This window comes from Arachis hypogaea, chromosome 19, assembly GCF_003086295.3.
Source record: "Arachis hypogaea cultivar Tifrunner chromosome 19, arahy.Tifrunner.gnm2.J5K5, whole genome shotgun sequence".
NCBI lineage: Eukaryota > Viridiplantae > Streptophyta > Magnoliopsida > Fabales > Fabaceae > Arachis > Arachis hypogaea.
In genome coordinates this window covers 93,182,920-93,196,152 of record NC_092054.1, presented here as the reverse complement: position 1 = coordinate 93,196,152, position 13,233 = coordinate 93,182,920, and the positions used below count along the sequence as shown (strand labels likewise).

The 13,233-nt window shown below is 39.0% G+C and overlaps 1 non-coding gene across 1 annotated transcript; it reads left to right on the top strand.

Annotated features, from left to right (window-relative positions):
* The first annotated feature begins 276 nt into the window (after positions 1-276).
* On the top strand, positions 277-380 carry LOC112781461 (small nucleolar RNA R71). Its single transcript, XR_003192237.1, has one exon. It is a non-coding gene; the product is annotated as a small nucleolar RNA R71 (small nucleolar RNA).
* Positions 381-13,233: the final 12,853 nt, after the last annotated feature.

The following is a 13,233-nucleotide window of genomic DNA, read 5'->3' as shown; positions in this document are numbered from 1 at the left end:
GTTTCTAATTGCCTGGTAAGCTCTGCTAGTTGCTTGGCAAACACCTTGTTTTGGGCTAGAATTGTATCAACCTGGTTCAGCTCCATGACTCCCTTAGTGTTGTGCCTTTCTGATGCATAGTAGTACTCATTCTCAGCCACTGTCTTGATCACTTCAATGGCCTCTTCCACAGTCTTTTTCCTGTTCAATGAACCTCCTGATGAATGGTCTACAGCCTTCCTTGATTCATAAGAGAGCCCATCATAGAAGATGTGCAGTTGAACCCAATCATGGAACATGTTTGGTGGGCATTTCCTTGTCAAGTCCTTGAATCTCTCCCATGCCTCGTAGAGAGTTTCACCATCTTGTTGTCTAAAAGTTTGAACCTCAGATCGAAGCCTATTGACCTTTTGTGGAGGGTAGAAACGTGCCAGAAACTTGCTTTCCACCTCATCCCATGTTGTTAGACTCCCCCTTGGGAATGATTCCAGCCACTTAGCTGCTTTGTCCCTAAGTGAGAATGGGAACAAAAGCAGTTTATAGGCATCTTCCTGGACTCCATTGGACTTCACAGTGTCACAAATTCTCAGGAATTTTGTGAGATGTTGGTTTGGGTCTTCATTAGCACTTCCTCCAAAGGAACAATGATTTTCCACAAGTGATATTAGCTGTGGCTTGAGCTCAAAATTGTTGGCCTGAATGGGTGGTTTCTGGATGCTACTACCACAATTCCCAGAGGTTGGGTTTATGTATGAACTAAGAACCCTCCTCTCAGGGATGGCATTGTTTCCATCAGCTCTCTCATGGTTGTGAACTTCTCTATCCATGTTGAGATCTAAAGCTTCCTCAAAATTGTCCTCAGATTCTCCTTCAGATTCCTCTTCTCCCACTACTCTCTTCCCTCTTGCTTCCCTTCTAAGTCTATGAAGGGTCCTCTCTGGTTCGGTATATGGAGGAGTTGATGTCTCTCCTCTTCTACCTGTCATACAAGAACACAGCTCAAACACAAACAAGTGAAATACTCTTGGTTAATGGAAGAGTATGGTTAGCTCAATTGAGGAATTAATTCAAACAGTTAGTGAGTCAGTGAGTTAGTTGCATGAATTTAAAGGCATAAAGAAGGAAAGCATGTAACCAAGTGCAGAAATTAAAATTCGACAAGTATCTAGAACAGAATTAACAAAGCAATAGAAAATTGCTCAATCTAGTTAGCTTCCAATTTGAGAATTGTCAATCGAAAACCAATCCCCGGCAACGGCGCCATAAACTTGATGCGCATAAACGTGTTATGCTACGATTTAGGAAATTGCACGATCGGCAAAATTCCTTCCGGCAAGTGCACCGGTTATCGTCGTCAAGTAAAAACTCATAATAGAGTGAGGTCGAATCCCACAAGGATTGGTTGAGTGAGCAATTCGGATTAGAAGTGTGTTCTAGTTGAGCGGAATCAAGATTTGAGATGAGAATTGCGGAATGTAAAATTGGCGGGAAAAGTAAATGACAAGAAAATTAAATGGCTGAATCTTAAATTGCATGAATTAAAGAGCAGAATGTAAATTGCTGAAATTAAAAGGGAATGGGGATGATTGCAAGAATTGAATTGCAGAATGTAAAGAGAAAGTGGAAATCAGAAATGGGGAATTCATTGGGTTTAGGAGATATTGAAATCTCCGAATCAAAACATGTATATCTCTTCCTCAACCAATGCATTCATTGAATTTTGCTTGGCAATCTTATATGATTGGATCCCAATTCCTTGGCTCACCAATGCTCTCTAAAACAAACAAATTCCCAATCCCTTGGTTTAAATGTTCATAAGAAGAGATGATGCTTGATCACTGATTATACCACACAATTTCATGAACCACAATTTGGTAGGATTACATGTCACAATATCCATCCAAACCCCAATCCAATCCACTGTGAGAAAGCTTCTCTAGCATGAATCCTCCATTCCTTTCCCAAGGCTCCGAAGGATTCCAAGTATGAGTAGTTTCTTTCCCAAGACAACTACTCAATGGAATTAGATCGAGAAGCTTTCTAACAAAATTCAAGAGAAAAGATTGAAGAAGAAGATAAACTATTATTGATTCATTGAATTACAATAGAGCTCCCTAACCCAATGAAAGGGGGTTTAGTGAATCATAGCTCTGAATTCAATTACAAAGAAAAGGAAAACTAGCTAAAAGTGAAGTAAAAAGTCCCTCTAACTTAACTTCTATCCTATTTATACACTTTCTATATTGAGCTTCAGTTGTGCTTCTTGGGCTTTGAGGCCTCTCCTTGCCTTCCTTTTGCCTTGGGTTTATGATCCATAATCTTGATGAGGTTGTTGATCCAAATCCTGTAACATTTATTGAGCCAACTTAGTGATAATCAAATAATGACACATGACTCAATAAATTGAGATTTCAAACTCATCAATCCTTCAGGCCCAATCCCATAAACCATGATATTCAATTGGGTTTCATACCAAAGTAAGTTTAAGTTAATATTTGTGCTCAAAGACTAACTTAAATCACAATATTTTTGGCCCAGAAACCTTTTTCAAGAGTGGCGTTTAAGTTGTAGTTTAAGCTTAAACTGCAGCTTAAACGCCAGACACTTCCAGTGAGGCCTTTTGAAGAAGCACGTTTAAGCTTCAGTTAAGGTTAAACTGAAGCTTAAACGTGGAAATGGAAGAAGGTAGCCCTGGAGAGTCATGTAGTCAAACACGTTTAAGCTTCAGTTTAAGGTTAAACTGAAGCTTAAACGTGGGGATAGGAAGGGCAGCCCTGGAGGTCGAACACGTTTAACCTCCAGTTTGAGGTCAAACTGGAGGTTAAACGTGGAAAAGGGTGGAGGCATACTGGAGGTCGAACACGTTTAACCTCCAGTTTGAGGTCAAACTGGAGGTTAAACGTGGAAGCTTAGAATGGTGGCACTGGAGGTGTCGAACACGTTTAACCTCCAGTTTGAGGTCAAACTGGAGGTTAAACGTGGAGATGGAGAGAGCAACCCTAGAGTGGAAAAGCTATCGAACACGTTTAAGCTCCAGTTTGAGTCAAACTGGAGCTTAAACGTGGAATGGCTCCCTGGTACTCTTCCTGGTTCTGGCGTTTAACCTCCAGTTTGAGGTCAAACTGGAGGTTAAACGTGGAACTCCTCCCTGGGTGGCATACTCATTCTGGCGTTTAACCTCCAGTTTGAGGTCAAACTGGAGGTTAAACTTCAATCCCAGCATTTCTTATCCTTCATGATTTTGGCGTTTAAGCTCCAGTTTAGGCTTCAACCGGAACTTAAACTCCACATGTGATATTCAAGCTTCCTTTATTGATTTTGTTGCTTCCTTGCTTAGCCTCTTCTTCCCTGAAATCATCCAAACAATTGCATCAAAGTCTTGCAAAATTTCATGAGAAATCTTTCATTCATAGCATTTAAGTAATATAACTAAAACTCATGGAATTTGCATCAAAATCATATTGTTTGGATGGTTCATTACTTTGTTCTTCATTTAACCATTTTTGGTTACTTTAAGCTCAAGAAAATGCATAAAACAACTAAAACTAACAGAAAAATGCTAGTGAAACTAGCCTATGATGCCTTGGCATCAAAAGTCTTGAGGTGGTGTATATGAAAATTGTGGTACTTGGGAGTATTGGTGTTGGAATGGTGGTGGCTCTATGTATGGTTCATATAGTGGTTGGTATGGTGGATATGCGTTAGGGTCATATAGGGGTTGGTGCATGAAATTGTGATCTCAATGGCGCCAAAAACTTGGTACGCACTATCATAATCTCAATTCTTCTTCACAACTTCGCACAACTAACCAGCAAGTGCACTGGGTCGTCCAAGTAATAAACCTTACGTGAGTAAGGGTCGATCCCACAGAGATTGTCGGCTTGAAGCAAGCTACGGTCATCCTTGTAAATCTCAGTCAGGCGGATTCAAATGGTTATGGGATTTTGATAATTAAAATATAAATAAAATATAAAATAAGATAGAGATACTTATGCAATTCATTGGTAAGAATTTTAGATAAGCGTATGGAGATGCTTTGTTCCTTCTGAATCTCTGCTTTCCTACTGCCTTCATCCAATCATTCATACTCCTTTCCATGGCAAGTTGTATGTTGGGCATCACCGTCGTCAATGGCTACCTCCCGTCCTCTTAGTGAAAATGGTCCAAATGCGCTGTCACCGCACGGCGAATCATCTGTCGGTTCTCACTCATGTTAGAATAGGATCCGTTGATCCTTTTGCGTCTGTCACTACGCCCAGCACCCGTGAGTTTGAAGCTCATCACAGTCATCCCATCCCGGATCCTACTCGAAATACCACAGACAAGGTTTAGACTTTCTGGATCTCAAGAATGGCTGCCAATAATTCTAGCTTATACCACGAAGACTCTAATCTGAACCAGGAGCCCAAGAGATAAACTCTCAAGCTATTGTAGATAGAATGGAAGTGGTTGTCAGGCACGCGTTCATAGGCGAGAATGATGATGAGTGTCACAGATCATCACATTCATCAGGTTGAAGTACGAGTGAATATCTTGGAATAAGAATAATCTTGAATTGAATAGAAAAATAATAGTACTTTGCATTAATTCATGAGGAACAGCAGAGCTCCACACCATAATCTATGGTGTAGAAACTCCACCATTGAAAATACATAAGTGATAATAGTGTTCATTGGCTTCGGCCCCAGAGAGGGAACCAGAATGACCAAGACCTCGAATACAATAGTAAAAACTCCTATTTATACTAAACTAGTAACTAGGGTTACAGAAAATAAGTAAATGATGCAGAAATCCACTTCTGGGGCCCATTAATGTATGAAAACTTGTCTCTCAACAAATTTTCCTTCGGCAAGTATACCAAATTGTCGTCAAGTAAAAACTCACAATAGAGTGAGGTCGAATCCCACAGGGATTGATTGGTCAAGCAACTTTAATCAAAGGAATGTTCTAGTTGAGCTAAGCAGAAATTGAGTTGAGATTTGCAGAAAAGTAAATAGCAGGAAACTAAATAACAGAAAATGTAATTGCTGGAAGTAAATGGCATAATGTAAATGACGGAAAGTAAGTTGCAGAATCTTAAACGGGGGTTTGGGAAAATGAACATAAAAGTAAATAGCAGAAAGTAAAGATAATGGGTAAGATTAGAAATGGGGGATTCATTGGGCTCAGGAGATGTTGTATTCTCCGGATCAAGTTCATTCTCATCTCTTCCTCAATCAATGCATTCATTGATCTCCTTGGCAATCTTAAGTGATTGGATTCCAATTCCTTGGTAATTCAATCTCTCAAATCTTGATCATTAGCCAATTTCTTGGTCTAATTGCTCATGAAAAGAGATGAAGTATGGTCACTGATTATACCACATGTATTCCCAAATAAAAGTGTTGGTAGGATTATATGTCACTATATCCATCCAAACCCCAATTTGGTCCAACATGAGAAAGTATTTCTAGCATGATCTCTTCATTCCTCTTCCAAGGTTCCGAAGAGATCCAAGTATGAATAGCTTCTTTTCCAAGACAACTACCCAATTGGATGAAGATTAAAAGCCTTCTAGTAAAATCAAGAGAAAAGAAAGAAGAAGAATAATGAAAACTATTATTGATCCATCAAATTACAACAGAGCTCCCTAGCCCAATGAAAAGGGGTTTAGTTGTTCATAGCTCGGGAAATGGAAGAAGATAAAGAAGAATGCATTCTCAAATTAACTAGAAATTACAGAGAAAGTAAAATATACAGAGTGTAGTTCTCCAAAATTCCCAGGCTCTTTTACTAGTTCCAAACTACTCCTATATATACTACTCTTCTTATCTTCTAGTTGGCTCTTCAAGTCTTGGATATGGGCCTTTGATCTTAAGTTGAAGCAGTTACAATTATTAGTGGGCTCAGCTTTGCTTGCAGAAAAAGTGTGAGTTAGGCATGGACGTTAGTTAGGATGTTAGTGGTGTTAACGTTTAGTGAAAATGTGGGTTCGAGAATGTTAGTAACGATCACCTTTTTCACTAACGTTCCAAACCAACAACGATCCACATTAACTTCAACATTAGTGGCACTAACGTGATCACTAACGTTGCCTCTTGGTCCTTTGCAAACGTTATTGGCATTCACCTTTTCCAATAACGTTGCTAATTGCCTCTTTTCCCCGCGTTAGAGTTCACGTTAATTAGATTAATGTGGCCACTAACGTTGTGGTAATTGCCATCTCCAACGTTAGTGACAAAGGTGAGTGTCACTAGCGTTGGCCTATCACTCCTTGCTCCACGTTACCCTTCACGTTAGTGGTCTTAACGTGACCACTAACGTGGGCAATGTGGGCCTAGTCCAACGTTACTGACAAAGGTGAGTGTCACTAACGTTGGAAATTTCTTCCTCTTCCCACGTTAGAGTTCACGTTAATTAGATTAACGTGGCTCTTAACGTGGCTTATGTATGGCCTTTTGGAATGTTAGTGGTGTTCACTTTTACCACTAACGTTGGAGCTCCTCTTTTCTTTCCACGTTAGCACCCATGTTAATGTAACTAAGGTGGCAACTAATGTAGGCTATGATGGCTTTTGTAGGCGTTATTGGCGATCACTTTTCTCATTAACGCCACAAGCTTATGCCCATTCCACGTTAGTGGTCACGTTAATTAGACCAACGTGGCTACTAACGTGGCTCTTCCTTGCTTCCTTTGTCCTGAAATAATGCAAATAAAGTGCATCAAAGCTCTATTCCAAGTCATGAGATCATGAATTATCGAGTTTGTCATTCAATTCATGCATAATTCTCATGAAATCATGTAAAGTTCACAATGTTTGCTTGAATCAAGATGTAAGTGTATTTCTACCCAAAACTTGCTTATTTACTAAGAAAATGCATCAAACTACCCTAAAACAGTAAAGAAAAGGTCAGTAAAACTGGCCAAAATGCCCTGGCATCACAACACCAAACTTAAAGCTTGCTTGTCCCTAAGCAAGTACTGAAACATCAGAATGATTAATGAAAGAACGAGAGAAACAAGTTCTTGTTATAGAAGTAAAGCTCTTGGTTTATGGGGTTTCATGCATAGCAACTTAGGTTCATTCCTTTACTGGTTTCCAGGTCCTTATCATGCTCTTGAATACTTGCTTGATTGCATCCTATGAGATCCTTATTCTTTGATCCTCCCTTTTTTTTCTCAGGGTTTATTGCATCCTTAGGCTAAGTGCTCTGTGAGGGGGCAACTCTTTAAAGTAAGCTTTCAGCCAACACTCCTAAACCAGTTGGTTCAAGGTGCTAGGTGTTGAAACACCCCTAAGGATTTACTCCCTCAAGTCTCTCTCCGCCATACATGCTCACTACAGGCACATGGTTTGTTATTTTCTTTCTTTGAGGCCTTGGTGTCCAGCACCTCTTTGGGTTACTAAATGTTCTGTAGCAAAAGTTGCTCTTGATAGTGTACTTTCAGCTGACAATCCCGGGTTAGTTAACCCAAGTTACCAAGTGATGAGGTGATGAGCGGATATTTTATACACTTTTTGGGGTTAATTTCATGTAGTTTTTAGTATGTTTTAGTTAGTTTTTAGTATATTTTTATTAGTTTCTAGGCAAAATTCATATTTCTGAACTTTACTATGAGTTTGTGTATTTTTCTGTGATTTCAGGTATATTCTGGCTGAAATTGAGGGAGCTGAGCAAAAATCTGATTCAGGCTAAAAAAGGACTACAGATGCTGTTGGATTCTGACCTCCCTGCACTCGAAATGGATTTTCTGGAGCTACAAGAGTCCAAATGGCGCGCTCTCAATTGCGTTGGAAAGTATACATCCAGGGCTTTCCAGCAATATATAATAGTCCATACTTTGCTCAAGGATAAATGACGTAAACTGGCGTTCAACTCCAGTTCCATATTGCATTCTGGCGTTAAAAGCCAGAAACAGGTTACAAGTTGGAGTTAAATGCCTAAAACAGGTTAAAACCTGGCGTTTAACTCCAAATACAGCCTAGGCACGTGTAAAGCTCAAGTCTCAGCCCCAGCACACAACAAGTGGGCCCCTGAAGTGGATTTCTGCACTATCTATCATTGCTTATTCATTTTCTGTAAACCTAGGTTACTAGTTTAGTATTTAAACAACTATTAGAGATTTATTTTGTACCTCGTGACATTTTAGATCCGAACTTTGTACTCTTTGACGGCGTGAGTCCCTAAACTCCATTGTTGGGTGTGAGGAGCTCTGCTGTGTCTCGATAACTTAATGCAATTATTTCTATTTTCTATTTAAACACACTTGTTTCTATCTAAGATGTTCATTCGCACTATATTATGATGGATGTGATGACCCATGACATTCATCTCTCAACCTATGAACACGTGACTGACAACCACCTCCATTCTACCTTCGATTGAATGAGTATCTCTTGGATTCCTTAATCAGAATCTTCGTGGTATAAGCTAGAATCCATTGGCAGCATTCTTATGAATCCAGAATGTCTAAACCTTGTCTGTGGTATTCCGAGTAGGATTCAGGGATTGAATGACTGTGACGAGCTTCAAACTCATAAGGGTTGGGCGTAGTGACAGACGCAAAAGGATCAATGGATCCTATTCCAACATGAGTGAGAACCGACAGATGATTAGCTGTGCGGTGACAGCGCACCTGGACCATTTTCATTGAGAGGACGAATGGTAGCCATTAACAACGGTGATCCACCAATACACAGCTTGCCATAGGAGGAACCTTGCGTGCGTGAAGAAGAAGACAGGGGGAAGCAGACATTCAGAAGATAAAGCATCTCCAAAACTCCAACATATTCTCCATTACTGCATAACAAGTATTTATTTCATGCTCTTTTATTTTTCGCACCTCAGACTGATAATCATAATTAATCTCTTGACTAAGATTTACAAGATAACCATAGATTGCTTCAAGCCAACAATCTCCGTGGGATCGACCCTTACTCACGTAAGGTATTACTTGGACGACCCAGTGCACTTGCTGGTTAGTGGTACGAAGTTGTGAAAAGTGTGAATCACAATTTCGTGCACCAAGTTTTTGGCTCCGTTGCCGGGGATTGTTCGAGTTTGGACAACTGACGTTTTATTTTGTTGCTTAGATTAGGAAAATTTTTCTTTTTGGTTTAGAGTCTTCTATTGTTGTTTTTGGTTGAAAATTTTTTTTATCCTTATTTTCTCTTTTTAAATTTTTAAAAAATTTTATAAACTGATAATTGAGTTTTTCTATTTGAGTTTAGTTTCATATTTTAAGTTTGGTTTCAATTGCATGTTTTTTTTTATTTTGTTTAAATTTTCGAATTTGTGTTCATTGTTCTTTCTTAATCTTCAAGTTGTTCTTATTTATTTCCCCTGTTTGATCTTTAGTTTTCCTTGTTTTGTGATTTTTCTTGTTTTTCTTGTGCATTTTCGAATTATTAGTATCTAAAAAAAATATATTTATTTATTAAATACCTTATTAAAACACGTTAAATTTATAGCTCAATTGGCTATAGCGTTGTGCTTATATTCTTGGTAATTGGCTATCTTCTTTTTAAAACTTTTTCAAAAATAATTTTTTTTTGAATAAATCTTGTGCCAAACTTTAAGTTTGGTGTTCTCCTGTTAACTTTTCTTTAGTTTTCAAAAATTTTATTTTGGTTTTCTAAAAATTTTAAGTTTGGTGTTCTTTCTTCATGTTCTTGTTGTTCTTGTGAGTCTTCAAAGTGTTCTTGAGTCTTCCTTGTGTTTTGATCTTAAAATTTTTAAGTTTGGTGTTCCTTGGTGTTTTCCCTCCAAAATTTTCAAAAATAAGGAGCATTAGATCTAAAAACTTTAAGTCCTGTGTCATTTTATTGTTTTTCTCTTTCCTCATTAAATTCAAAAATATCTTTTCTCTTTATTTTAAATTTAATTTTCGAAAATTACTTTAAAAAATTCAGATTTTTATTTTAAAATCAAATCCTTTCAAAATTCAAAATCTTTTTTAAGAATCATATACAGAGTTTTTCAAATCTTCTCAATTAAGCAATTATTCTCATTTTCAAATTTATTTTTCCCTTGGTTTTCGAAATTTACATTTTAAATTTCTAATTATTTTATTTTATTTTATCTTATTAATTTTATTTATCTTAATAATTTGGTTTGTTCTACTTCAATAAAATAAAAACAAAAATATATCTTCTTTACAATTCACATCAATTTCATTTTATCCATAATGGATCTAAGTTGAAATGAACAGTCCAGAAGTACTCTGAGATCATATGCTAATCCCACTACTGCTGCATATGGGAGTAGTATCTTTATACCCCCCATCAAGGTAGGCAGTTTTGAGCTAAATCCTTAGCTCATTGTCACGGTGAAGCAAAACTGCCAGTATTTCGGTCTTCCACAGGAAGAACCTACTGAGTTTCTGGCACAATTCTTGCAAATTGTTGACACAGTACATGACAAGGAGGTAGATTAGGATGTATACAGACTGTTACTGTTTTCGTTTGCTGTAAAAGTTCAAGCTAAAAGGTGGTTAAATAACCAACCCACAGCAAGCATAAGGACATGGAAATAGTTATCAGACAAATTCCTGAATCAATATTTCCCTCCAAAAAGGATGACACAGCTAAGGCTGGACATCCAAGGCTTTAAACAAGAGGATGACAAATCCCTTTATAATGCTTGGGAGAGGTAGAGAGGGATGCTAAGGAAATGCCCCTCTGAAATATTTTCAAAGTGGGTGCAATTAGACATCTTCTACTATGGGCTTACAGAAGGAGCTCAGATGTCCTTAGACCACTCAGCTGGTGGATCTATACACATGACGAAAACAATTGAAGAGGCTCAAGAGCTTATTGATATAGTTGCCAAAAATCAGCATCTGTACATAAGCAGTGAGTCCTCCATAAAAGAAGAAGTCAAAGCAGTGTCTACTGAACTTGGTCCTCCAGAACAAGTTGCCGAACTCAATCAACAATTGTGTTTTCTAACAAAACAGCTAGCAAAATTCAAGGAGATGCTACAAGACACTAAAAATGCTAATAAAAATATGGAGGCACAATTGAATCAGATAAAACAGCAATTATCAAAGCAGATAACAGAGGAGTGCCAGGCAGTTCAATTAAGAAGTGGGAAAACATTAAATACCCCACTTCAGAGCAGCAGAAAGCCAAGAAAAGAACAACTGACAGAGGATGAGCAAAAAATTATCCAAAATCCCTCTGAGGACAGTAAGGGCCCAGAGAGGAACAACTCTGGCGTTCAAACGCCAGAAAAGGATGCAAGGTTGGCGTTAAACGCCCAACCCACGCACAGTTCTGGCGTTCAAACGCCAGGAACAGACAAGGAGCTGGCGTTAAACGCCAAATGGAAGCTCAATTATGGCGTTCAAACGCCAGAAACAGGTAGGAAGTTGGCGTCCAACGCCAATCAAACTTCCAACCCTGGCATTCAAACGCCAGTGAGGGATCAGACACACACAAGTGCTGATAGTAACCCCTCTAAAAAGGCTTCTCCAACCACTTCTATAGGAAATAAACCTGCAGCAACCAAGGTTGAGGAATACAAAGCCAAGATGCCTTATCTTCAAAAACTCTGCCAAAAGGAGCAGGATAAGCAATTTGCTCGCTTTGCAGACTACCTCAGGACTCTTGAAATAAAGATTTCGTTTGCAGAGACACTTGAGCAAATACCCTCTTATGCCAAGTTCATGAAAGAGATCTTGAGTCATAAGAAGGATTGGAGAGAAATTGAAAGAGTTCTCCTCACTGAGGAATGCAGTGCAGTCATTCTGAAGAGCTTCCCAAAAAAGCTTAAAGATCCCGGGAGCTTTATGATACCATGCATATTAGAGGGTGATTGCACCAAGACAGCTTTATGTGATCTTGGGGCAAGCATCAACCTAATACCTACATCCACTATCAGAAAGCTTGGTTTAACTAAAGAAGTCAAACCAACTCGGATATGTCTCCAACTTGCTGATGGCTCCATTAAATACCCATCAGGCGTGATTGAAGACATGATTGTTAGGGTTGGGCCATTCGCCTTTCCCACTGACTTTGTAGTGCTGGAAATAGAGGAGCACAGGAGTGCTACTCTCATTCTAGAAAGACCTTTCCTAGCAACTGGATGAACTCTCATTGATGTTCAAAAGGGGGAAGTAACCCTGAGAGTCAATGAGGATGAGTTTAAGTTGAATGCTGTCAAAGCCATGCAGCATCCATACACACCAAAAGACTGCATGAAAGTTGATCTTATTGACTCTTTGGTAGAGGAGATCAACCATGGCTGAGAGTCTCGAATCAGAGCTGGAAGACATCTTTAAAGATGTTCAGCCTGATCTGGAGGATTCAGAGGAATTGAAAGAGCCTTTGGAAATTCCTCAGGAAGAGGAAAAACCTCCTAATCCCGAGCTCAAACCATTACCACCATCCCTGAAATATGCATTTCTGGGAGAAGGTGACACTTTTCCAGTGATCATAAGCTCTGCTTTAAATTCACAGGAAGAGGAAGCACTACTTCAAGTGCTAAGGACACACAAGACAGCTCTTAGGTGGTCCATAAGTGACCTTAAGGGCATACGCCCAGCTAGATGCATGCACAAGATCCTATTGGAGGATGATGCTAAGCCAGTGGTTCAACCACAGAGGCGGTTAAATCCAGCCATGAAGGAAGTGGTGCAGAAAGAGGTCACCAAGTTATTAGAGGCTGGGATTATTTATCCTATTTTTGATAGCCCCTGGGTGAGCCCTGTCCAAGTTGTCCCCAAAAAGGGAGGCATGACAGTGGTTCATAATGAAAAAAATGAACTGGTTCCTACAAGAATAGTTACAGGGTCGCACATGTGTGTTGACTATAGAAGGCTCAATACAGCCACCAGAAAGGATCATTTTCCTTTACCATTCATAGACTAGATGCTAGAAAGACTAGCAGGTCATGATTATTACTGCTTTTTGGATGGCTATTCAGGCTACAACCAAATTGCAGTAGATCCCCAAGATCAAGAAAAAACAGCATTCACATGTCCATCTGGAGTATTTGCCTACAGAAGGATGCCATTTAGGCTGTGTAATGCACCTGCAACCTTTCAGAGATGCATGCTCTCTATTTCCTCTGATATGGTGGAAAAATTTCTGGAAGTCTTCATGGATGACTTCTCAGTATATGGAGACTCATTCAGCTCCTGTCTTGATCACCTGACACTGGTTCTGAAAAGATACCAAGAGACTAACCTGGTTTTAAACTGGGAAAAATGTCACTTTATGGTGACTGAAGGGATTGTCCTTGGGCACAATATTTCGAACAAGGGAATAGA